At 33.9% G+C, this 26,291-nt stretch overlaps 1 pseudogene; it reads left to right on the top strand.

Moving 5' to 3' along the window:
- Positions 1 to 7,792, top strand: part of LOC149533553 (uncharacterized) — a 71,561-nt pseudogene extending 63,769 nt beyond the window's left edge.
- The last annotated feature ends 18,499 nt before the right edge of the window (positions 7,793 to 26,291 follow it).

The raw sequence follows: 26,291 nt of genomic DNA, 5'->3' as shown, positions 1-26,291 counted from the left end.
AATATTAGGTCTAGCATCCACATTAAGAGAATACATCTTGTTGATATAAATGACTTTAACCTTGTAATGGAGTGTTGTAGCAATAGCATACATAATTTGTAACCAAATCTTTCCTCATAAAAGGTTGTAATTGAGAGGTTTAAGCATCACATGGATAGGAGTATCTAAGATAACTAGACCAACTTTGATAGACAGAGTTAAAATTCTCAAATTCTTATTAGTAATCTTATCAAAGCCACAAATAGGAATATTATTAGGTTCAAGAGTAGGACAAAACCATAATATTGATCTTGAACCTCTTTGGAAGGTAAATCTTCTTGAGTAAAATAAATATGAGAGGAATAGGGATAGCATGCATTTATTCCTAGAAAGAATTAATGTTATCGTGATCAAGGAGAGGAACAAGAAGAGTAGATAAATCATTTTTTGGATATTTATGATAAGTAGGAAAAGTTTGAAGAAGATCCCATAGGGAATTTTAGTAGGAGTATACTACAATTGTTAAACCAAATCGGACATTTTCCCAAGGGTGTTAGGAAAATGAGGTGCTTGAGGAAGCACAAGTTGAGAGAGTAGTAAAGAAGTTGGAACAATAGGAATATTAGGTCGATAACATAGGGAGGTATGAATAAATAGGGCCAAAGGCACACCTAGTTATTCAACTCACCTGCACAGAGTCAACACAATGGAAATAACAATAAAACAAACAACCCTAGGAGATAGAGGAAGAAAATGCCTTCGTTGATATATGCATTCAAGGATCTATTACATGCCCACCTATAAGGACTTCTTGGTTATGACCATAGAACAATTCAATTACAATCTTTGATGATCCAACTTCACATTCTGCTTCTACTCCCTCTAAGTTACTCCTTAAGATTCTAACCAAGGTCTCTTAAATACATGCATGGCCACAAGTTGGCATGTTGCAAATACAACTAGATAAACTCTTATATTAAATGTTAGGCTAGGCCACAAGTCATCCCATAATAGATATCTAACATTAAATTAAATACAAAGGTTAGCCTCAATAGGAAACTAAACACATACAACTCGACAAACAAAGCCTCCATGAAATATTAACACTCACCAACCACACAAACTCAACAACTAAAGAAAAATCAACAACCACACAAACTCAATAATCAAATGAAATTGGAAACCACACAAGATTGACATCCAAAGGATGACTTGGTAACCAAAGAACACTCCATAGCAACTAAGAACTCGACATCAACCAGGAAGCTCGACATCCACTAAATGCTTGACACCCACTAAATGTTCAACACCCACCAAAAATTGATTATGTAAGACATTGAAACTCAGTAGAAAATAGGAAAATTGAAAATATGTAGGATAGTAGTGCAACCCATGATGCTCTTGCATCAGACAACTAGGGTAGAAAGAATTGATTCTCTTGAATCATGCAAGTGTCACAACTCGAGTTGAATCCAACTTAGATTGAGAAATCCATGTAGTATCTTCACTAGGTCTATTTTTCCATTTTATCAAATACTCATAGTAGTCTTTTCCTCTTATGCTCTTACCAACTCTCTATTCCAGTATCTGTTCAACTTCTTCAACCTTCTTCTTAGGATAATCATTTGACACATCCACTTCATCTTTTGACTCATGATATTTGTATAAATCATCAACATTGAATATATAAGATATATCCATGTCATCAAGTAACTCAACATCATATGCATTACCACTATCAAACTTCTTCATGATCTTACAAGGTCTAAACTTCTTCATCTTTAGCTTGCTGTATGTTCCTTTCTTCAAATGAACTATTACCTCACCGCCAACTTCAAAAATATGATGTCTTGTAGACTTGTCTGCATTCTCCTTACACTTCTGATTACTTTGTCCATCCTCAATTTTACTTCCTTATGCAAAGACTCCATTCTGCAAAACTTCTATTCTCTTCACTAGCAACATCCCTTAAATTTGATACTCCTCTAGGATGCATTCATATAACAATCTCAAAAGGTGTCTTTCTTGTACTCCTATTTATAGAATTATTACATGCAAACTCAGCTTGTGCCAACACTACTTCCCAATTACTTGGCTTATCTCCAACTAAACATCTTAATAAGTTACCCAAGCTTATATTCACAATCTCTGTCTGTCCATCTGTCTGTGTATGGAATGTAGAACTAAACTTCAATTCAATACCCATCTTTTTCTACAAAGTCTTCCAAAAAAAAACCAACAAACACTTCTTGGTAATCATGCAATCTTACAATCTCTTTGAAGAAAACTTCACCAACATGCTTAGCATCCGATGCCTTCTTACAAAGTATAAAATGATCCATCTTAGAAAATCTATCCACAACAACAAATATAGAATCATACCCCTTCACTATCTTAGGAAATCCTAGAATAAAATCTAGCTAATGTCACTCCAAGATTTCTCAAGAATAGTAATAGGTGTATACAAACAATTATTCTGACTTAGTCCTTTTGCAACTTGAAAAACTCCACAACTCTTTACAAATTTTTGAATATCCTATACATTTGTGACTAGTAATACTTCTCTTTTAGCAAACTCAATGTCTTATCAATTTCAAAATTTCCAACCAATCCACCACTATGCTTTTCCTTAATCAAATTCAACCTCACAGAACTTCTAGGAATACACAACTAAACTCCTTTGAACAACATACCTTCTTGAATGAAATATTCATCATACTCACTTATGTGATTTGTTAGATTTGGTGCTCTGCACTCTCTCTACGCCTTAAAAAAATTAGGGTTAGTCCCATACAACACTTTCATTTCATCAAAACCAAGAACTTCAACCTTCATCTTAATCAATAAAGAATGTCTTCTACTCAATGCATCATAAACTCTACTACTAACTCCACTCTTTTGCTTAATCAGAAATGTAAAATTCTACAAATACTCAACCCAATTCACATGTCTCTGATCCAATTTATGTTCATCAACACAAAATCCTTAGGAATCAAATAATGTCTCCACTTCTTCAAGGCTTGAACAATAGCATAAAATTCTTGATCATATACAAAATACTTCCTTTTAGCATCATTGAATTTCTCACTAAAGAAAGCAATGGGTTTACCTTCTTGACTCAATACAACTCCTATTGCACTACTACTTGCATCATATTCAACTTGAAATACCTTACTGAAATTAGGCAAAGCCAATATAGGCAACTCAACAAGCTTTTGTTTCAAAGTCTCAAAACTCTTATCAACTCCATGTGTTCATTTGAAATCCTTTTTATCTCCTCTCATTGTCTCAGTCACAACATTACAAATAGAATTAAATTTTTTTATAAACTTCTTGTAAAAACTAGCCAAACCATGAAATGATCTAACCTCACCCACATTCTCAAGTGTAGGCCATTCCAAAATTTCTTTTACCTTCTTAGGATCCATCTTCAAACCATAAGCTAAAATCACAAATCCCAAATACACAACATCTTCTTGCATAAAAGAACATTTTTTAAGATTAATCATCAACTTGTCCTTTGCAAATCTCTGCAATACTTGTCTAACATGCTCAAGATTTTCTTCATTAGTCTTACTGAATATCAAAATGTCATCCAAATAAATAATCACAAACATACCCAAGAATCTTTTTAGAACTTCATTCATTAACCTCATGAAAGTACTAGGTGCATTAGTCAAACCAAATGACATAACCAACCATTCATACAAACCATCTTTTGGCTTAAAAGCAATCTTTCACTCATCACCTTCTCTGATTTTGATATGATGATAGCCACTCTTCAAATCAATCCTAATAAAATACTTTTCTCCACTCACAATCCATTATGTCATCCATCCTCAGCAGAGGAAACCTACATTTCATTATGATCTTATTAATAGCTCTAAAATTAGTACACATTCTCCATTCTCCATTCTTCTTAGGTACTAATATGGTAGGTACAACACATGGATTCAAAATTTCTCTCATCAAACCTTTTTGCAATAATTCATGCACTTATCTATTAAGTTCTTCATTCTCTATAGTATTAATAGCTTTATTTGCCAAACTAGCTCTAGGAATCAGATCCATATAATGACTTATACTTCTCATTGGAGGTAAACCATTAGGTATATCCTCAATAAAAATCTCCTTATACTCATTCAAAAATTATGTAGTTTCTTCTAGTACTCGATTACTACTACTAGCTGTCACTCGATCACCACTAACTGGCACTCGGTTAACATTATTTTCTGGCACTTGGTTACCATTGACACAACTCCATTTTCTTGGAATTATAGAAAATAAAACTTGATTCTTTTTCATTTTCTTTTCAAATTGTTTCCCATTAACCATGAAAATTCTTACAGTAGTGCAATTAACCTCATCTAGACTTTCAATCAAAGGAAACAATATTTGCTTCTTCCCATTCACCAAAAGAGTATATTGATTCAATCTTCCATCATGTATATCATATCTATCATATTGCAAAGGTCTACCCAACAAAATATGACAATAAACCATAGGCATAATATCACACAAAATTCATCAAAATAATGTCCAATCTTGAACTTCACAAGGCATTGCTCACTTACCAATATCTTATGCTCATCTTTGATCCATTAAGGTTTTCCTTTATCTTTCACAAAACTGTCAGATCTACTGCCTTCTCCATAAGTTCTACCTCTGCCTCTCTAGAATCTACCATCACTAACTCTTTGTCTTTGTTCATGCTTCTTTGTCAAGATCTCCTCAACTTTCAAGGCATATTGGTATGCTTCTTCCACACTTTCCAATTTAATAAAACTTATTTCATCTTGAATTCTAGATCTCAATCCATTTAGATACCTTGCAATTTTCTTAACATCATCATCTACATGTCCAGATTTGATGTCCAATCTATAGAATTCCATGGTATACTTTTTCATAGTCATGTCTCTTTGTCTTAAATTTTTCATCTTTCTCAACAAGCTAACTTGGTCATCAACAAGAAGGAATTTGTTCTTTACCTTGTTTGCCATTTTAACCCAAGTTTTGATCTTTTCCTTTCCTCTCCTTTGTCTATCAATTTGTAAATGCTCCCACCATAGTGAGGCATGTCCTTTCAATCTTGTAATTGCAATCTTCACCATCCTATTATTAGGAGTGTTTTCATACTTAGAGAACTTCTCCATTTTAGAGATCCAATCCAACACAGCAGTGGTGTCCAATTTCCCATCATAAGGAATAATTTCTATAGTAGGCTTTGAATTTTCCCTAGAAAATACTCTTAACAACCTTGCTTCATCTTGATCTTCTTTAGGTTCTAGATTAGGGTTTTGTGTTACTACTTCATCATCACTTACATCATCAAGATGTGCTCCTCTCCTCTAGGTGGTCTCTATAGCATCTAATTTGGCTGTAGTCTCAATGTATCTAATATTGTATAATCAACGTTTCCTCTACCTCAAACCATCTTTACAAATTAGGTTCCTACAAGATTGTAACCCTCTAAAAGTTGTAGGTAAAATCCTTAGATCTTCTAGCCCAAAAAAAAATTCACTTAAGGTTCTACACAATCCACTCTCCACAAGGATGAACCTCTTCTTTGATACCACCTAACACAGAGAGGTATGAAGAACTAGGGCCAAAGGCACACCCAACTATTCAACTTGCCTACATAGAGTCAACACAATGGAAATAACAATAAAAAAAATAACCTTAAGAGATAGAGGAAGAAAATGACTTTATTCATATATGCATTCTGTTGGCGCTTAAAATTGAAGGCCCGATTTTGAGCACTATTGAGAAATCAAGCCCCTTAAATGCTTTTCGATGAGTTTGTACCCAACTATCACTATGAGGCCTACGAGGTGTTTAATGCTTCTAGAAAATTTCACTCAGTGCATTTGCATGTTCCATGAAGTTAATTTATTATTTTGAGCCTTCTTGTGAAGTCTTGTTTTAAGCAATTGTCAAATCTGCATTTTACCCTAAGTGTCAAATAGCGACAGGAGGCCGTGTTTGCAACTAAATATCTTGCACCCAGAAATGTTTCATGACTTACTGCTTTGGGAATGTCTAGTGTCCATACCTAAGAACATATATTTCAGATTTTGAGTTGTTTCAAGTCTATTTGACTAGGTTTTGACTCCCTCAAAGTTGGTCATTTAATATTGTCATGCTGATGCAATTAGTTCAAAATTTTGGGAAGCCCTATTTGACATGTTATAACATTGACCCAGTTGACCAAAATGTGAAAATTCCTTTTGTGTTGCATTTTAGATGTCAAAAACCTATTATGTTTCAAGTTTTAGCTTATGATGAATCTATTTGATCAATTTTCAAATGCGATTCTGAATGCAATTTCTATCTTTTTACTGGTGTTAGCATTTGCAGTTTTGTCGGGACCCCTGTTCATAATGTCATATCTCCTAATCTGTGATTGGCAAGATTGAATGGATTATACCCCTATGTTTTACTCTAAAAATAATTTAAGTGTGCCAGTTTTTAAGTCTTGACGAATCCATTTGCACACTTTTCTAGGTCCATTCCATTCGCAAAAAATGTTTTCAAACATTGTTTCCAGTCTGTAAAATCCAAGTAGCCTACTTTGACTGCTTGTCATTCACGCCTAGTTATTCATCATGAGCCCAAAGCCTATATTTATACTCTCCTCATGACAGAGAACCAACCTCCCAGTTTTTGTCTTCCCAAGTGTCCATTTGCCCAGTTTTTGAAGCCAAATCCGAACGCAGTTTAGTGTTTTTAAAAATGTTTATGTGTAGGCAATTCGAAAAGATCAACTTTGAAAATGAATATCCTTTGACCTCAATTTTTTCATGAGATAAGATCTGACAAGATGCAAGTGTGTGGAACAGAGAATCAGTGTGTTGATTTTTAGAGCCTGGTTATTTGTTTGGGTTAGTTTTTAAAGCTAGCTGAGAGATCCTATTAGTAGAAAGTTGAATGTTGTAGATAAGTGATAAAATAAGTTTTGAATGATTGTTCAGTGATTGAATGTGTTTCAAATCAGTATCAGGCAATCAGTGGATTAGTTTTATGGATCAGGTGTTTGAAAAAAATTTTTTTTATAGCCGAACCTACTTTGGGATCTGGCTAATTCTGCCAAATTGGTAAAGCATTATGTTTCAAGATGTTTTTTTTAAAAAAGTGGACATCATAATGGTTGCAAAAATTATAAATTCTCAAGATAGAAGAATTCTTAGCCAATATAAGAGAGAGCTACTACCAGAGGGCAGGAACCATGTTACTAAAGCTTAAAGATATGACAATGCCCCTAAAATGGGAACACATTGCATGCATTGCTGGAGATGGTGTAGCTCTAGGAAGACTCCATGTGGCTCGGGCAATGGTTGAGGCTATATATGTTGATAACAAAGCAGGCTTTTAGCAAATACCTATATGATGATGAACTTGCTTATGCTATGAGGAGTGGCAACCCTTGCTCATCCATCGGCTTTGAAGAACCCTATATCTGTTGTCAAAAGACTTAAAGAATCTAACCTTCATGTTATTGAACTATAGAAGTGGTGGAAAAGTAGCTAGATTTAGTGAATTGGCTGATGCTTATGGCTTACTAAAGATTGGAGGGTCTGAGTTTCATGGAAAAGGTGGCCCTAATGAAATTGAATGGGAAAAAGCAGCTATTCCAGATTCAACAATGCATGAATTTCTCAAAGTAGCCCAACCTATTTGGTGTGATACTCTTAAGGATATCTTACGTGGCTTTGTAGAATCTTTTGAACCAAAACTAGATAAGATCATTTTTCCCAATGGTGATATGTCTTTAATATGCAACACCACTGATAACAAAGAGAAACACGTGAAGTAGGGGAGTAGCTATGAGGTAACCCATGGCAACATAAAGAATTCACATGAGCAAGAAGAACAGGGGCTTCATGTTGAGGAGAAAATTACAAAGTCTGCCGCCAAACAATGAAATTTGCCAGTGAGCCATGCAAACATTAAAATGGTAGTAGCAAAACAAGGGAGGCATTAAAAGAACAAAGTGCCAAGCATAAAGAAACCCATGCGCATGAAACATTCAAAATGCTGGAAGTGAGCAGAGAATTCAGCGCCAAAAAAAAAATGAAGCTCCACATTTTCAAATGTGAAGTTTTGGTTTTGCAAAACATAATGCACAGAAAAGAAGGAAAACACCCTTGTATAGAGAAAAGCTCATGCAGTGGCAATTGAAAAGGAGAGCCCACATCATATAAATGGAAGCTCAACGCCAAATACTATAGCCCATGCAAAAATAAGGAAGCCCACATCTGAGAGATAGGTCACCATTTCAATAAGTAACACGCAGTCAAACAAAGGGTAGCTCCACGTATCCACATTGGAGAGAAGGGATGACACCAGCAAAAACCAATATCAATATAATGGCCACAACTTGTAAGAAGGTGGGCAACCCATTTTTTGGCCATAGTTCATGCCAAAGGAAGACTGGATGTTTTTCATGGCGGCAAGAAGTGAGGGAGTAGGAAGCCACTATAATAGGGTCCACATGGGCAGTAAGAAGTAGGGTCTATGCATTAAAAAGGCGCACCAAGTTTGGAGTAGAACCAACACATGTAAAGTGCAGATAAGCCATGACATTGAAAGCAATGCAAAGAGAGTAAGCTGCCAAGGAGAATCAAAGACAATAGCAAGAAGAATTGAGACCAACCAATTTACAATTTGAAAGGATTGTTTTCAAGGTCCCTAAAGATATCGATAGTAAAAATAAGAGATTGCTTATTTTTCTCTCAAATATTTCAAATGGCTTTAAAACTAGGAAAGAGAAAAGATCATCTTTTTTTGTATGATGTAGATTTAAGGGCATCTTTGATTCCAGATATAATGATTGGCTACTCAATTGTGCCTCATAAATCAATAGAGACTCTCCAGTCAATTTCATGGAGCTCCTTAGCAGTGTCATGAATGAAGCAATCCACGAGGGGTGTTATTAGTGCAGGGTCATTGTTGATGGAGGTAGCTTCCATTTTTAGTTTATCCCACATTGCTTCTGTAAGGGGATTTTTTGGTCTTTAAATACAAAAGCATATGATAAGATGGTATCATAAAGACAATACATTTTGAAGCCAAAGCTACGTACGCATGGGTCCCAGTTGGACGCTATAAGAGCTAAAGTTTTGAAGGAATATTTGCATGTAAAAGCTAGTGATGTCAGCAGGTAATAAGTTGCCAAAAAAGTCAAAAATCTAGTGACTCGCTATCTCACCACCAGAAAGTGGTGAGAAATTTTGGCTAGCGTAGTAGCGACTAGCTGAAAAACTTCCAAAATTTGGTGAGAGTCAAAAATGGTCGTGGGTCCCACTTCTAACAAATTGAGCAATGAATTAGATCATGCCAAGTGGCAGCGAGAAGGAGGTGATGTGGCAAGATCCAGAAAGATGAAGGAGATAGTGCCACATGGCACATCCAGTGGTCCTCACTATCTCGCTAAGGAGAAGTTGCTCACGCGATAACATGGCAACATAGCGAGGGTTGATGAGGTGACGACACATGGCAACAGGTCTCGATAGCGATGATGAGGTAGGTGTTGACTGGGCCATGATAGAATAATAAGGCATCCAATTAGAAGATGACACGTGGCAAGGTTAGTCAAACTTGGTTTGACCCAGATTGAAAAGGCAGGAGAAATTCAAAAGTTTCAAATAAATTTTTTATTTATTCTTCTTAGACTTTCACGTGCAAGAGCAAAATTTTTAAACAAAATTTGACTTATAATATAGTTTAAACTATATGAAGGGATTAAATTTTTGTATTTTTAGATGGAGGCATAGAGCAGAGGCCTAATTTTCAAAAAACCATAACAGGGGCAATTTTAATTCAAAATAGATGCTCCAATATACCACTGGAACTATGAGAACCTAAATTTTCCAAATATGAAGTCAGTTTATGCATAGGTCTTCATCGCTTCACACTGTAGGAAAATTTGTAAAATCCAAGGCATTGGTTGCAGAATAGACAAATTTGATCATCAAGCATCAAAGTTGGTTAGAGGGCTGTTTTAAAAGGCTTGGTGGGATTTGAATGTTGAGAAAATCATCCTTAAGCCATTTTTGTGCATTCTTGAAGTCACTTTGTAACTGGTTTTTCACTTTAACTATGGTTTCATTTTAACACCAAAATTAGTTATATTCTTTCATCATGAGATTTCTAAGATATTCTTCCTTGTAGAGGCAAAAGGTGAAAGGATTTGATTCACCAATTGAGAGGAGAGAGTGTAGAAAGAGGTTTTTTCATTTTCTGGGGAATGAATTTTGAGTGGACACATGTTAGATGTAGAGCAGATTTGAGAATTCACTTCTTCCTATATCATTCCCTTTCTTTCTCATTATATTGGTTCCAATTTTGAGAAGAAAATCACTCACTGCTGAGACACCATTCTTCAACATTTCTTCTTGTATGAACAACAATTTATATTTTATGTAGATAGTTCAATTTTTTTAGGTAATTTGTGAAGTATTTTTGTACATCTCTCATGTATTTTGTTTCAAGGAAAACAAATAAAGCACATCAAAAGGTTTCAAATTCAATCTGAATCTTGTCTCCTGCTCATGGATATGTAATCTTTTCTAATTTGTGAATCAAGAGCATAAATTAGGTTGCATTTCATTTTGAAATGTATGTGATTAAAATGTCTTACTGATGGAACAAAGAGCCATGTAATTGCTTGGTGTTTATCACAGGGTTTGCAGATTCCATGATGGGATAATTTGAGTATGAGATTCAAATCTGAAGCAGATGTCTATTCACAAGGTGAAGGATAGATCAGGGATCTTGATGTACAGATATGTTTGAGATTTTTGAAGATGTATGGTTATAATTCATTTAATTGTCCAATAGATAAGGCACTGATAAGAGATAGGATCATTAGGTTTTTTTGCTCATACCTGGGTCTTGCTGATATCAACATATTAAATCAAATGTTTCCCCTTTCATGTTGAAATTTATTCAATGTTAACCTGCACTTAGCTTTCCATTTTCATGAGTTATGTCATTAGTTTTTTCATGCTTATGAATTACTAGTTAAGTATAGAAGATTTAGGGGTTTTATCTGCTATTCTAGATCTTGATTATGCTTATTGCACTGGTAACATAGTCGGATCTCAATAGGTTCACCCACCTAGGTTTTGCAGAGCCTGAAGTGCAAAAGGAGTGTAGCCTTATAGTTGGCCCAGGTTCTTGGTGAATTGTGTCCATTATTAGAGATTGCTACCCATAGACACATTCTTTCCTTGCATACTTGGTTATTAAAACACTGTTAAATTAGGAGCCAACACATTCAAGGATCTATTACATGCCTAGCTGTAAGGTCTTATAGGTTACAACCATGTATCAATTCAATTACAATCTTCGATAATCCAACTTCGCATCCTACTCCTACTCCCTCTAAGTTACTCCTTAAGACTCTAACCAAGGTCTCTTAAATATATGCATGGCTAAAAGTTGGCCTATTGAAAATACAACTAGATAAACTCTCATATTAATGTTAGGCTAAGAAACAAGTTGACTTGCAACAGATATCTAACACTAAATTAAATGCAAAGGTTGGCCTCAACAAAAAACTACACACAAAAAAATTGGTAATGAAGCCTCCATGAAATACTGACACTTGACGAACACAAACTTGACATCAAAAGGATGACTCGGCAACCAAAGAACACTCGGCAGCAATTGAGAACTTGGGATTAACTAGGAAGCTCAACTTCCACTAAACACTCGACACCCACTAAATGCTCAACATCCACCAGAACTCAGTAATTTAAGACATTGCAAGTTGGCAAAAACTAGGAAAACTGAAAACATACAGAATAAAAGTGCAACCCAGGATGCTCCTGCATCAATTGAGGATTATTTTCAAGTTTCATAAGAATGTGCTACTACATCATGGTCAAGTTTTTCCTTAAGAACTATCATAGGAAAAACTTTAAGATTAATAAAAAGTTAAGTTATTGGTTTTGAAGGGCATCCTTTGAGAGTTATAAGAGGCTTAGAAAATTGAGCAAGCCTTGAGGGTTTAATATTACACATAGTGTCACATAGAGGAAGTCATGAGAGAAACTTGTTGTAAAGGTTTTTTGGAGGAGATGTAGTGGAAAATGAAGGAGGAATAGAAATATTGATGATATTATTTGATACTTCCACATTTCCTCAACTAAACACATCATTAGGCTGGTTAATGAATGCATCATCAAATTACCCATGAAATAATTCATACATCTAGATAGTAAAGTAAACTACTCAAAATGAAATGCAACTGTTATTATATTTTCTTTAAATAGAAATCAAATGAAAATATAACAAAAAAGATTTGTTTTCATGATCTTATGTTTATAAAATTTAACAATAGAAATAAAAATGCAATACATATAAAAGATTGATCTAATTGCCAAGATCAAACAAAGGAGGGTTCACATCAATTTACCAAAATGTTGAGGGAGAAAATGGTAGAACTCAATGATTGAGATATTAATCCACCTTTAAATATTAAATATAAGGGAAATAAGGGCTTCCAAGAATAATCACTCAATGTAACTCAAGTTGGATAAGAAAATCCTAATGAGATGGAGGGATGCTCATACAAAACCCAAAATACATCAAGGAAATATGCAAGTGAGTCCTAACTTATGCAATGTTAATTGATTTAAGAGAAATATAGAATGACAAGATCTAGACTTGATATATGAAATTGAAAGAATATACATTAAAAAATTGAACATTTAAATGATAATGAAGAATAAAAACCATGCCTCTAAAGCATGAAGAGTAGATTTGCCTAAATTTGAGATTTAGGCAATAGATTGTATTCGAAAAAGAAATGGATCTAGAAGTGTGATCAGGAAGCTAAAAGGAAAAAAAACTAGAAGAAATTTTTTTAGAGGAAAATGTCACTTTTAGTTGACATATACATCAAAAAACTAGGTATAGGTCATATTTGGGGTAAATGTCACTTTTGTTTTTATAGGTAACTTTTATTTGTTTTAAAGTAGATGATAAGTTTTACAATGTATTAGATATTAAAAGCTAGCTTCTATTCTAAGTATCTTAACACAAAGCTTAAATGACTTCTACCCAGAACCCCATATTACATTATACAAAATGGGCATAAATACCCAAACAAAAAACCATACACTATTGCATTCTTAGTGACCACACATAATAAGGAAGAAGAAAAATAATAATACCAATGACTGAAAGAGACACAAACATAGACCAACATCACATAAACTACTTGTCTAAGTCTTCTTTGGTGAAGTTTGGGATCCCTTGATCAACACCCTTCACCTGCTCCTTTCCCTTGCTCACAAGCTCCCAAGGGAACTTATTTCCTAGTATGGTAGCAATGCCCACATCTACCTTCATAGCATTGACAGATGCCCCTAACATCATCTCTTCCCTTGAGGTCACCCAAGTAGTATGGTGAATTAGAGGATCCCCTAGCTTCCTCATGCTCTTACATGGTGTTAATTTCATTAAACCTTTCCTAGTGTCCTCCTTATACCACACTATCTCTACTAAGAAAGTGGTTACCTTCCTCCACCCTTTCACATCTTTCAGAATGTGCACACCATGGGGAGAGGCAAAGGACTAGATGACTAAAGGTTGAACTTGAGAGTTGCTACTCCCAATGAACCACTGGGGACATGAACCAAGTCCAACCCAATTTCCAAAATGACTTTGTCGATAATGTCATTGATCCCCAAAAATAACTGAGGGTTCATACTGTTAGAAATAATAGTTCACCAAGATAACTAAGGGTTAGGGGGGTGAATCAGTTATCCAATAATTAAAACATTTATCAACCTTAAAAAATATTATCCATTCAACTAAAGTAAACAACATCCATAACAAGATACACATAAACAATTATACTAGATATGTTAACTAGGGAAACCCTTGATCAGGGGAAAAACCCTAGGGGGAATGATGCCCACAAGATGATGTAATAATATAAATATTCCTTGTTAGAGGATGGACCCTATTAGGATCTTATTACAACATTTAGTACATATGAGTCCCTATTAGGATACTTTGAATCCTTGTTAGGAGTTGTAGAAGATAGAAGGACCCACTGTCCAAACATCTTCTAGAGCAAGACCACTGAATTCACTATCCAACTAATCTCTCAACTATTCCTTGTAAAATAATTGTCTGTACTATACTTTAACTTCTTTTCTCTGTCCTGTCAATCAGACCAATCACTATCAAACATTGTAGACTAGGTCACTAACCTTATATCCAAATATCAAACTTTGGATCATAGAATAAAATCTTGGTAATGAAGTATCCTTCACTTCTACTTTGCTCTTCTTATCTTCACATTCCACTCTATGTGCTACTTCTAATCATTCATATTCATCCATACATGATAAAGGAAAATGTCCTTCCTTTATACCAAATCCATAAAACAATTCCTTGAGTCAGTTGTAACACCTTCTCAATTAATTATTATAGGACCACATTAAGAACACATTATACTTAGTGATAATGTTAATCTTTGACCTCATAACTTGAATAATTTTCTATACATATAACATTATGATGAGCAAGCTTAGCCACATCATCACCAACATGTCTTCATCACATCTTTAACTTCAACTTCTCAGTATAACAAATATGTTAAGAGATATAAAATATTTACTAGAGCATGCCTCTATAAACTCTATCTCGGAATAGTCTTCACTGAAACTTGCATAACTTCTTCTAGAATTAATATCTTATGCTTCCAAGGTTAGCTACATATACTAGACACATAGTATAATCTCCCTTTAACCTTTCTACTAAAACTACTCAATGATCTGTCTATACCAACTTGATCTTTACTGTTGTTCTTTTGTCAGATACCATAGAAAACTACTATGTTGACATCAATGACAAACACAATCATGAATGTAACATATAATCATGATAATGATCTAATCATGTTTCTACAATACTCCCCCATAGGAATATCATCAACATTCATGCTTGCAATGCATGCAAGCTACCACAACTCACCTTACTTCTTTCTTGGATTCACTTACCATTAATGCCAACACCACAAATAGAGGTGCAATATACGAATTGGACCTCTGCTTGCAATATGTATTGAGGTATTCTAGTCCAAATATCTCAAAAATGGCTGTAATAAACTTCTCCTCAAATAGAAGGATTTTAATCATCCTTCTCACCAAAATATTTCCCTCAAAAGACTGTGTCTGGTTATCCAATTCCAACAAAAAGTTGGCCTCCATCTCAAAACCCACATGTAACCCACTGCTTACACAAAAAAATCTAACCCTTTTCTTTAACTATCCCTCAAACCCTCTAGAAGCACTAACTCTGAAGAGTGCTAGATTAAGATTCCAATGCCTTTGTGACACATGAAGAGGTAAAAAATTATGAATGCTCATCCAACTTGAGCAAACTAGTTTATAACTGAACATGGTGGTCACTCATGGGGTGGGAAATTTAAGTGTCCAATTCCAAATTCCTAATCTACCAACTTTATTGTAAAAGTCTAAGGTCTTAAAAAATTTCATATTTTCTCTCCAAGGACCCTTCCACTCCAATATTCACCAACTTATCTACTAGTTTGTTAGCCTTTTGATATGTGTGGGAAATTTAGAAATCTTTGAACTCCTACAGTAGAATCTTTATCTGATTTATATACTTGTCAAGATGTCATGCCTCCAATTTCCCTTTCTTAATTCCATTGATAATAATCTTAGAGTCTCCATCCAAATGCACTTTTGTTATATTAATTTTGGTCCCTAAAACAAGAGCCTCTATTACTACTTCACATTCTACCACATTATTGGTGCCATCCCTTAGGCATTTGGCACCAAGGGCTAAGATGTTTCCCTCATGGTCCCATGCATTGCACCCACATCTCGATGGCCTAGGATTTCCTCTTTCCTCCCTATCAAAATTTATCTTAATCCACCCCTTCTTAGTGAGAGCCAAATGTAATTTTCTCTTTGATGACAAGGATTAACCCTTAGAATCTAATTAACAAGCTGAGATAAATGTCACTCTTGGTGGATGTATACCAAGACCTAAAACTTTTACAGAACCTAAAAGTTTTACAAAGAGGGTACCCAAAAATATTTGGGCATACCATTTTTGAAACCCAAAAATATAAGAAATGTGTGTATGTGTGTGGCTATATTGGTGATTTCTATAGATCTATAATGTAAGAGATATGAAAAATGTTATGGATCTAATTCTATGAGTGAAACCTGAACATGTAAATGTGCATGTGTATAACTAGATATAAAGCAAAAAATAATCAAATCTTAAAATAGTTTAGAAATCATACCAAACTTCCAAGGTCAAAGTAACATAATTGTCCTCATAATCCCTTTGTAACACCATAATGTTTGAATGCCTAATTTCAAGAATAAAGATGAAAACCTCCATTTTGCCAATGAATGGATGAATTCAAACCCTTTAATTTTACCTTGAAATTTCTTTGTGTCAAATTGGGTTGTCCACATGTACTTACATTATCATATTATAGTCATTGATATTTCCAAATGAAGGGGATGTTGTGTTTTGATAGTGAAACTTTGAGATTACTTACAGTAGTAGATGCCTACCATAGGCAAGAACCCTCAAAATTCAAGCTAGAACTAAGGCCCAAAAATACAAGCCCTAGGTATAGGTCCACTTAAGTCAACCTTTACTTGGTATAGGTTAACTTTAGTTGATGAATACCTGGGAGGCCAAAATCTCAAGGAAAGGTCTTAGGGTCCCAAATCTAGGATAACTCTAGTAATAATTGGTTTGAAAATTGAGAAATGAAGGTTAAAATAAAAGAAAATGCCTAGAAATTATATCCTACCTTCATATTTGCATATGAGGAAGAAGGAAAATTAAGGAGGATGTTTTAGTTCCTACCCCAATTTTTCTTAGGAGAGAGAAAAGGAGATAAATAAAGTTTGCTATGAGTGAAATTATACAATGTAAATGCATCAAAGAGGAGCTAAAATATCATAAATTAATGTTCTTTCAATTCAATATGGTACACTAACTTAAGAAACTAAATAAATTGTATAATTTTTTACAAATTTCATTACATCCTTATAAATTTGTGGCCAATAATATCTTTCACTAGTCAAAGTTATTGTTTTGTGAATATCAAAGTATCTAGCAAGTCCTTAACCATGCTTATTTTTTTATCATATTATCCCTCATTGATCCTCTAGGTTTGCACAACTGAACTCCTATGAAATTTTTATCCTAAATAAAATAATCCAATCATTTTCTTTGGGAGATTGTTATCGATTACTTACAAGAATTCCATGCATCTGAAAAATCAAGATATGTCTCATATAAAGTCTCCAATTTATCAAACCAAAAAACTTATATCCTTATTTTTATTAGAAGATTCATCCTACTCAATGTACCAGCTACTTTATTTGATAATCTACTTCAATGCTTTAACACAAAAGTGTAACTCTGCAAGAACTCAACCCATATCATATGTATCTAATTTAACTTACCTTTATTACTCAAATATTTAAACTCTTTTTGATCCATATATATCACAAATTTTATTCAGTAACAAGTAATGAATCCACTTCTAAAAATCTTGAACTATGGTATCGAACACTTGGTTGTAAATTGAATATTTCTTTTTAGAACCATTCAAAATTTCAGCATAAAAAGAAACCAGTCCTTCTTGACTTAACACATCTCCAAAAATAGTTTTAACTTGCATCGTAATCCATTTAAAATACTTAATTAAAAATTGGTATGGAAAAACTAGATGTTCAAAATATTTCTACTTTATTGAAATCTGATATAGCAAAAACTAATTGTTCATAATCTTTCTGCTTCAATAACTCAAAAAATTAGCCAATCCATGTGATGATCTAACTTTCCCAACATTCTCTTATGTTGACCATTCAAAAATTACCTTCAACTTTTTAGAATCCATCTTCAAACCTTTATTTGAAATCACAAATCATAAATACAGTTCTTCCTTCATGACATAACATTTCTTTATGTTGATCAACAACTTTTCTATCTTCAATCTCTACAATACTTACCTTTTATGCAATAAATGTTCCTCTTTAATCTCATTGAAAATGAAAATATCATCGAGGTACACAATCATAAATTTACTAAAGAATCTCCTCAATACCTCATTCATCAACCTCATGAAATTTCTAGGGGTGTTAGTCAAATCAAAAGGCATAACCAACCATTCATACAAAGCTTTATTAGTCATAAATACAATCTTCCATTCATATTTTTCTCTAATCCTAATTTGATGATAACCACTCTTCGAATCAATCTTAGTAAAGTACTTTGATCCACTCAAACAATCCATTATGTTATCCATTTTATGCAAAGGAAATCTACACCTTACCATGATCTTGTTCATAGCTCTAGAATCTATACACATTCACCATTCTACATTCTTCTTAGATGTTAATAATGTAGGTAGTACACAAGGGCTCAAACTATCTCTATGTTGTAAATATTCTTAATAAAGCTAAGTTACTGAGAGGGGAGGGGTGAATCAGTAACTTCTAAAACTTATAAAATTTTAACTCTTAATCCAATAGTGCAATTACCATTTAATCCTTTACATATAATTTGATCTAATCATATGCATAAGAAGCTGAAAACATGAAAGCATTCATAACACCTTTACACAAATATCTGGTGACCCAGAAACCTTCCAAATAGAAAGAAAAACTAGGGTGGGGATGATACCCACAAGCTTTAGTACTACAATATAAAGCTTTTCTATTAAGGCTTACATTGATCACTTCTGATGATCTTCCCTATTAGGAGCAATAAGGACTGCTAGGTCCACCTTGTGAAAGGATTTACAAACATACAATGAAGTATGCTCTCCATAAAGAGATTTACAAAATACTATTAGGAGTACCTTTTTAAAAGATTTGACTGATCCACTTGTTAAGATGAAATAGTAGCTAATCTCTGATTTGCAACTTGGTTTGCTAAATGAGATTCCCTTAAGTGTACAAATCACCTTGCTGTGATAGATGAATCTTTGCTACTCCTTATACTGTTGTAGCCTTTGCAGTTCATGCTTTCTGCTCTTCTCTTAATATTACATTACATATGCATGGTTACTACACATATTGGATGTGATACAATACACTACATATATACCAATCCAATTATAAAAATTACAAAGTTGGCCACTACACAAGTTTACACAAATATTACAAAGTTGGCTAAGGTGTAAACACTCAGGCTCTAAAGACTGACTTGGTGAAGATCAAATACTTGGCATCCACTGTCAATGCTCGACATTGTCACACACTTAGTAGATGTAGAAGCTTAGTCCATATTGATCAATTTCAAGTAGTCTTGAACTCAATTTGCACTAGTGACTCGATAGATACTATGAAATTTGTTATATAAATTGAATCACTTGTTTACCTCTACATAGCTTGGTAAAAACTATCACCTTGAGCTTAGTATAAATTGAGTCACTTGGTTAACATTGAGTAGCTCAGTTAACACTAGACTTGCATCACATTAACTATGAACTCAGTAAGCACTGCACAACTCAATTTGCACTGGTAAAATTGACATATTCTGGGATGCTCAGTTTATACTACTGATCTTCATGGTAACTATAATTGCTCAATAAACACTGGAGTTTTTCCAAAGGACTTAGTAGCAACTGTAGAACTCAGCAACAACTAAAATTCTTTGCAAACATTGTTAGCTATACATTAAGCTTGGTAGATACCTATAATTTGAATAAGTGTATGTCACTAATAACAAACTTGACTGTTATGTCAACAATCTCCCCCTTTGGCATTAGTTACAAAAACACTTATCATCAAAAACTAAATTCAAAAATTTTCCTGAATACCTTTGTCCATCACCTAGTGATTCTTAGCTCAGTAGAATATATTGGTTTTGAGATTTTTCAAATTTGGTTTTGTAAGATATATATCTATACATGGTAAGGATCCTATATAATATACTATACATCTAAATACATTCCCTTGCTATATACAATGTATATTCCTGTACACATCTGTCTCCCCCATTTCCTTTGTGTATCAATTCTACAATGCATTTTCTCCCCCATAACTTATTATTTCCATATCTTCTCTATATCTTCTTATTCACAGTATATACTCCCCCTTTTTGACATTAATGCCAAAGATTTATTCTATATATTTACATGTTAATGCCAAAATGAGACAAAAAACCTAAATGTACCTTGAGTATTATAGCCAACATTTTGTCCCAATTTCCTTGGAAGACCTTACATCTATGAAGTGCAGTTTGTATTTCTACTGACAACTCAATCATTTGGTCTACTATGGAGAAGTTTTTGTCATGGATGAGGGTTTTGGAATGTGCAATATGCTTTTGAAGTGCATCCATGTTGGGATGAATCATATTCTAAATATCTACTAAGGTAGATCTGATTCTAGCCTCTTCATTTAGCAATTTTGCCTATAACTTAGTCAAAAATTTAATCTTATTGAAATTTATAGGACTTAAACTAGGGTTAAGCTGTAGCTACTGAGGACTTGCCTTGAGGCCTTCATCTATCTTGGACAATTTGTCCTTTATTTCCTTGGTAAAATTTGAAACATCATATAGCTTACCAAAAAGTGATGACACATTAGTACAAGGTGTTTCCAGACAACCCAAAATGGTAGAGAGTTCTACTTGATAAATAGAAAATTTTTGAGCAATGTGCTCCAACACTTTATTCTCAAACTTCTTTTCTACCTTCTGCAGTAACTTATCTTGTCCATCTATATCTTCATTGAACTTTTGAACTACCTCTGCTAGTTGGTACAAAATTGGTTGTGAAGTATCAACCTCTATACATACCACCTCCGCCAAAATATTCTTGGCATCCTTAATGATTTTAAATTCCTTATCTCTTTCCACTGTAAGCCTCTACTGCTTGGCTTTCTTTTGGAGGAGTTCACCAAATGTCTACATTTGGTTTGAAGTGAGCTTGGAAATGTGCCAATTTGGGATTAAAATTTCCTCATCTAGGTCTATTTATTCCTCCATCTCCTTTCCTTTGCTCAAAATTTTTGTGCTTAGTTGAGCCTTGGTCTCAACTATCCTTGCACTTATTTCTTGTGTACCTAAAATAGAAACAATAGTAGACATACTAGGACTAGTTGTAAAACTTGATACTGAACTTATTGTAGAAATACCTAAAGTAATACCTGTACTAACCAAAATTGATGAATTCAAAATTGATGTGTCCAAAATTGACATTTTTAACATGATAGAAGAGGGAAGAGTTTGGAGCTCAGTAGATGAAGTGGAGGTCACTTCAGTCAATGATGTGCTTAACTAAGTTGGTGCAAAGATTGATTGGCTAGTTGTGCTTTGTGTGCTGGTCACAATCAATCCTATAGAGCCATCTCCATACTTGATGTAGTCAATCCCTTGCTTGGAGAATGAGGAAGTGAGGCTATAACCACTATAGCAATCTTTATTGGGTCAGTTTCCTCATCATCTTGCTTTTCTTCCTCGGTAGCCTCTTGCTCCTATTCCTCTTCATCATCAATGTTATCAAAATGAGTTGCTTCTTCAACATTAAATCCTCTTCATATTTCTCCTCTTTATCATCATCATCATATTTTACTTCAACAAAAAAATCACTTGGTTTATGAAGAAGATATATATTCTTTCATGTATATGTTGTATTCTGTAAAACATGCTCAATATCTTTTATCAAAACTAGACAAGTATTGAATTTTAGAGTTAATTTCTCCTCATTTTTCTTTAGAGATTCCTTAATCTCCTTGTTTATTAAACTTGAAATAAGCTACTTTAGGGTTTTCTCATAGATGTCTTTTGCAGTTTGCATGGAAAATTCCCATCTTGGCTTAATCTTATCCAAAAAAAATTTAGGGAGTTGAGAAGTAAGCTGGTTTGGTGAGTATTTCCACTTACCCATTTTGTTCATCACCAGGTCTTCAATCTACTTCTTTTCTTCCTCAGTCCTAGTTTCATACTTTAAAGGTTTAAATTTTTTTATATTTTCTCCTTCCTATAGTTCTTTCAGTCTATCTTGGAAGGTGGGTGGAGGTTTCCTAAATATTATATCTCTTCCTTCCTTATCAACTTTCTTTCTTGAAGATCTTCTTGTAAATACAACAATGGATATCTTGGTAGGCTTGGTGATAATTACCATGCCCTTCTTCTTTAATGGTTCTTCTTCCTTATATTTTTCCTCATCCTTTGCATCCTCAATTTAGCAATTCTTTTCTTTCTTTTGTTTACTACTTGAGGGTGCTTGATCTACAATTCTATCCTAGCTTTTGCTTCATCATAGGTACCAAAATATGTAGCCTTGGGATCAAGTAGTTCATTTAAAAGTGCCTCAATGATATCCTTAGTTTCATTAATATTAACCTCATATCCAAGAGGTTTCACCCATGATATTTTAGGCCTGACTACTTGAATGCATACCTTATCACTATCTACCATGAAACATACATCACCCTTATAGTCTTCTACTAGTTTTCTTGGAATTCTAAATCTATTATTCATTTTCTCTTTAAATGCATCAAAATAGTTATCCATGATACTATTATAGTTCTCTCCCATCTCAAAAATATACTCATTAATTTGGTAGAGAACTAACACATCTTTTCTCCATACAATTGATCCTTTTGAAGGGATTTTTTTTTTAACATAAAAGAATAAATAGGTCAATAGAGAACCAAGCTTACATGGGTTGTTCTTTTTCATCTAGATGCTTTCCATTTTCTTTTTGAATTGCTTCAATAGTAGATTGGCAAAGTCAAACAAAAGATTGTTCTTGACTACCTTGTAAGCAAGGTCAACTACTTCATAAGGCACACTATTCAACCAGCTAGAGATATAGATCTTATGCACTATGATATGAATGTTGAATTTTAATTCCACATCAGTCATACTAATTATCTTCATGCCTCTACTATCTCATTCTACTAGGGTTTTCTTCTCAAGTTTAGCCCGACCTAGGGTTTTGGTCATTTTAGATTTGGCCAACATTGGGAGACCAGTGATTCTATGAATCATCTTCTTTGTGATTAAAATTGTCTGCTCCAACCATAGCTAGCCATTGTGCACCTGACTAAGAATATACCTAATCCATTTTACTTGAAATTCATGAGACATATGAGGAATGTGTCTTAACCCTTTTGTCTTAAGGTGTTGATGCTCAGGTTTCAAGACACCATTAACACACAACTATCCTAAGGCTTCATCCATTTCCAAAGTGACAATATCTTGAATTGTGCATTTAAAGTGAGAATGAATGTCATTTATCAATAGTACCTTTGGAGGTATTTGAGACTATGCTCCACTTGGATCTAGGGTTTTGGCCATTGCAGGGGTGAGTTTGAAGTTAGAGCTTTCCATTCACCATGAACTAGTATGTTAGAACCTTGCTTTTCCTTGCTACTAATGGATACCATCTTCACTTGGTAGGGTTTGAGAGAACTTAAAATTTTTAGTAATAATTCACCCAAATCACTTGGAAGCTCTAAAGATCACACTACACAATAGCTCTCAAAAATTCATAGTGAAAATGACTTTGATTTCATTCCTTTTATCAAATTTTTCCATAAGTGCTTGGTGTAGATGGTAAATCAAGTTGATACGCTATCATCCACTTCTTTGCATTGATTACTCAACAAAATTCTTCCATCATTCAATAGCCATATGAAATTTTAGTTACTCCTAACCTCACTCGGTAGTGTCTATGACCCAACGTCACTCATTAAAGAAGGTAACTTGATAGTGACTGGTACCCTTTTCACTTGATGATCTATTTGTATCTTGAATATAGATATGGATCTTCTACCTTTTCAATTTGGAACTATTTTTAATGTCTTCTTTGGTATCCTAGTCCTAGTTTCTCTTTTGAGAAATCAAGTAGAGATTGTGAAGTCACCCAATTCTTGAGTGACTTGTTCATCATTGCTTGGACTTTCATTCTTGGTAGACTTTGGAACCCATTACTGTCTCATTTGTTTTGGGATGTTATCGACTTTTTCCTTCTTCTCATCTTTAATTCTACTAGTATTCATGTAGTTTTTGGCAAGATGACCAAGTTCTATACAAATGAAACATCTTTTAGTAGTATCTATTTTCCTTAAATGATGCTTTACACAATTCATTCCAATGTGTCCAAATTCTCCACAATAATGACATCTGGACCAAGCATTGTAGTCCCAACCAAATATAGCTTTCACAATTTGTTCTACTTGATTTAATATCTTGGTTTTGAACTTTGATGATTTGTGCCCATGCTTCTTGCATTTGTGGCATTTCCTTCAAATCTTGGTTTCTCTTTGCATTCATTTTCTCTATGACCATGTTGATTGTAATTGTAAAATTTTCCATTGAATTTTTCTTTTCCATTGCTCCAACATTTGTTTGAAGTATGACCTATCTTATCACAATGGTTTCAAGTAAGTCTTTGATTCTTTTAAGCTCCTTTCTTGGATGATTCTCCTTCTTTTGTATATCCAATTCCTACTTTTCCTTTTTTTCTATAGAGATTTTTCTCATTCAATTGATTCATGTCTGCTTGGTATTTCATCATTCTTTCACTGATTTTCCTTTCAGATTTTAGATCATTTCACAATCTTTCATTTTTAGATCTTAGGCTCATGATTTCTTCATTTGCATTTGAGAGCTAATCAATGACCTTGATGAAGGGATTAGTGCTAGATTTCATTGTTCTTTCCTTCTATCTATTCTTTCATCTTGTTCTTCTCTTCCATGACTTCACAAAGCCTTATTGACTAAATTTCTTGTTCTCTTCTTAGTTTTTTTACTTCTTCTTGTAGGGAACCTCTTTTCTAAGAGTTCTTTGATTGCTTCACTTACTTCATCTAGATTACCTGAATGAAGATCTTCAATTGAGAGAGTTATTCCTTTTCTTTCTTGAGTAGGGCAATAGCTATTTCCAAATTAGGCTTCTCATTGTCAATAGCTTTGTCAAGTTTGAATATCTCCATGGCTTTGATCTTTGCTCAAGCTGTTAAACTTTCTTTTAAGAACCACTAAGCTCCAATACCAATTGTTGGAAATATTATTAGCAAAGCTAAGTTACTAAGAGGGGAGGGGTGAATCAGTAACTTCTAAAACTTCTACAATTTTAACTCTGAATCCAATAGTCCAATTATCATTTAATCCTTCACATATAATCTAATCTAATCTAATTTTATGCATAAGAAGCTAAAAATATGAAAGCATTCATAACACTTTGACATAAAGATTTGGTGACCAAGAAACCTTCCAAATGGAAAGTAAAATTTGGGTTGGGATGATACCGACAAGCTTTAGTACTATAGTATAGATTTGGCTTGTTAAGGTTTACATTGATCACTTCTGATGATATGCCCTTTTAGGAGCAATAAGGACTGCTAGGTCCACCTTGTGAAAGGATTTACAAATATACAATGAAGTATGCAATCAATAAAGAGATTAAAAAAGATTATTAGGTCTACCTTTTTAAAGGATTTGATTGATCCAATTGTTAGGATGAAATAGTACCTAATCTTTGATCTGCTACTTGGTTTTCTAAATGAGATTCTTTTAAGCATACAATTCACCTTGCTATGATAGATGAATCTTTGCTACTTCTTATATTTCTATAGCCTTTTTAATTTTCACTTTTTGATCTTCTCTTAAGATTACATTACATATTCATGGTTACTACACACATTGGATGTGATACAATACACTACATATATACCAATCCAATTATACAAATTACAAAGTTGGTCTAATTATACAAATTAAAAAGTCGGCCACTATACAAGTTTAAACAAATATTACAAAGTCAGCTCAAGTGTAGGTACTTAGGCTCTAAAGACTAACTTGATGAAGTTCTGATAGTCGGCATCCACTATCAATGCTCGACATCATTGTGCACTTGGTAGACATAGAAGCTTGGTCCATACTGATCACTTTCAAGTAGTCTTGAACTCAGTCTACACTAGTGACTTGGTAGATACTATGAAACTTGTCATATAAACTAAATCACTTGTTTACCTCTGCATAGCTTGGTAATTACTATCACAGTTATGTAAATCAGTTTTTGGATTTGATTGTGTGGAGATTTTTACCATCAATATTTTGAATCACACTACGTGATCCATCATCAGGATGAGAGAGCAAGAGATGTCCATACTAATCACTTTCAAGTAGTCTTGAACTCAGTCTACACTAGTGACTTGGTAGATACTATGAAACTTGGCATATAAACTAAATCACTTGTTTACCTCTGCATAGCTTGGTAATTACTACCACAGTTATGTAAATTAGTTTCTGGATTAGATTGTGTGGAG

The sequence above is a fragment of the Cupressus sempervirens genome, chromosome 10 (assembly GCF_028749045.1).
Source record: "Cupressus sempervirens isolate cs-2001-9-10 chromosome 10, ASM2874904v1, whole genome shotgun sequence".
In the NCBI taxonomy this organism is placed as follows: Eukaryota; Viridiplantae; Streptophyta; class Pinopsida; order Cupressales; family Cupressaceae; genus Cupressus; species Cupressus sempervirens.
This window is presented reverse-complemented; position numbering and strand designations above follow the sequence as displayed.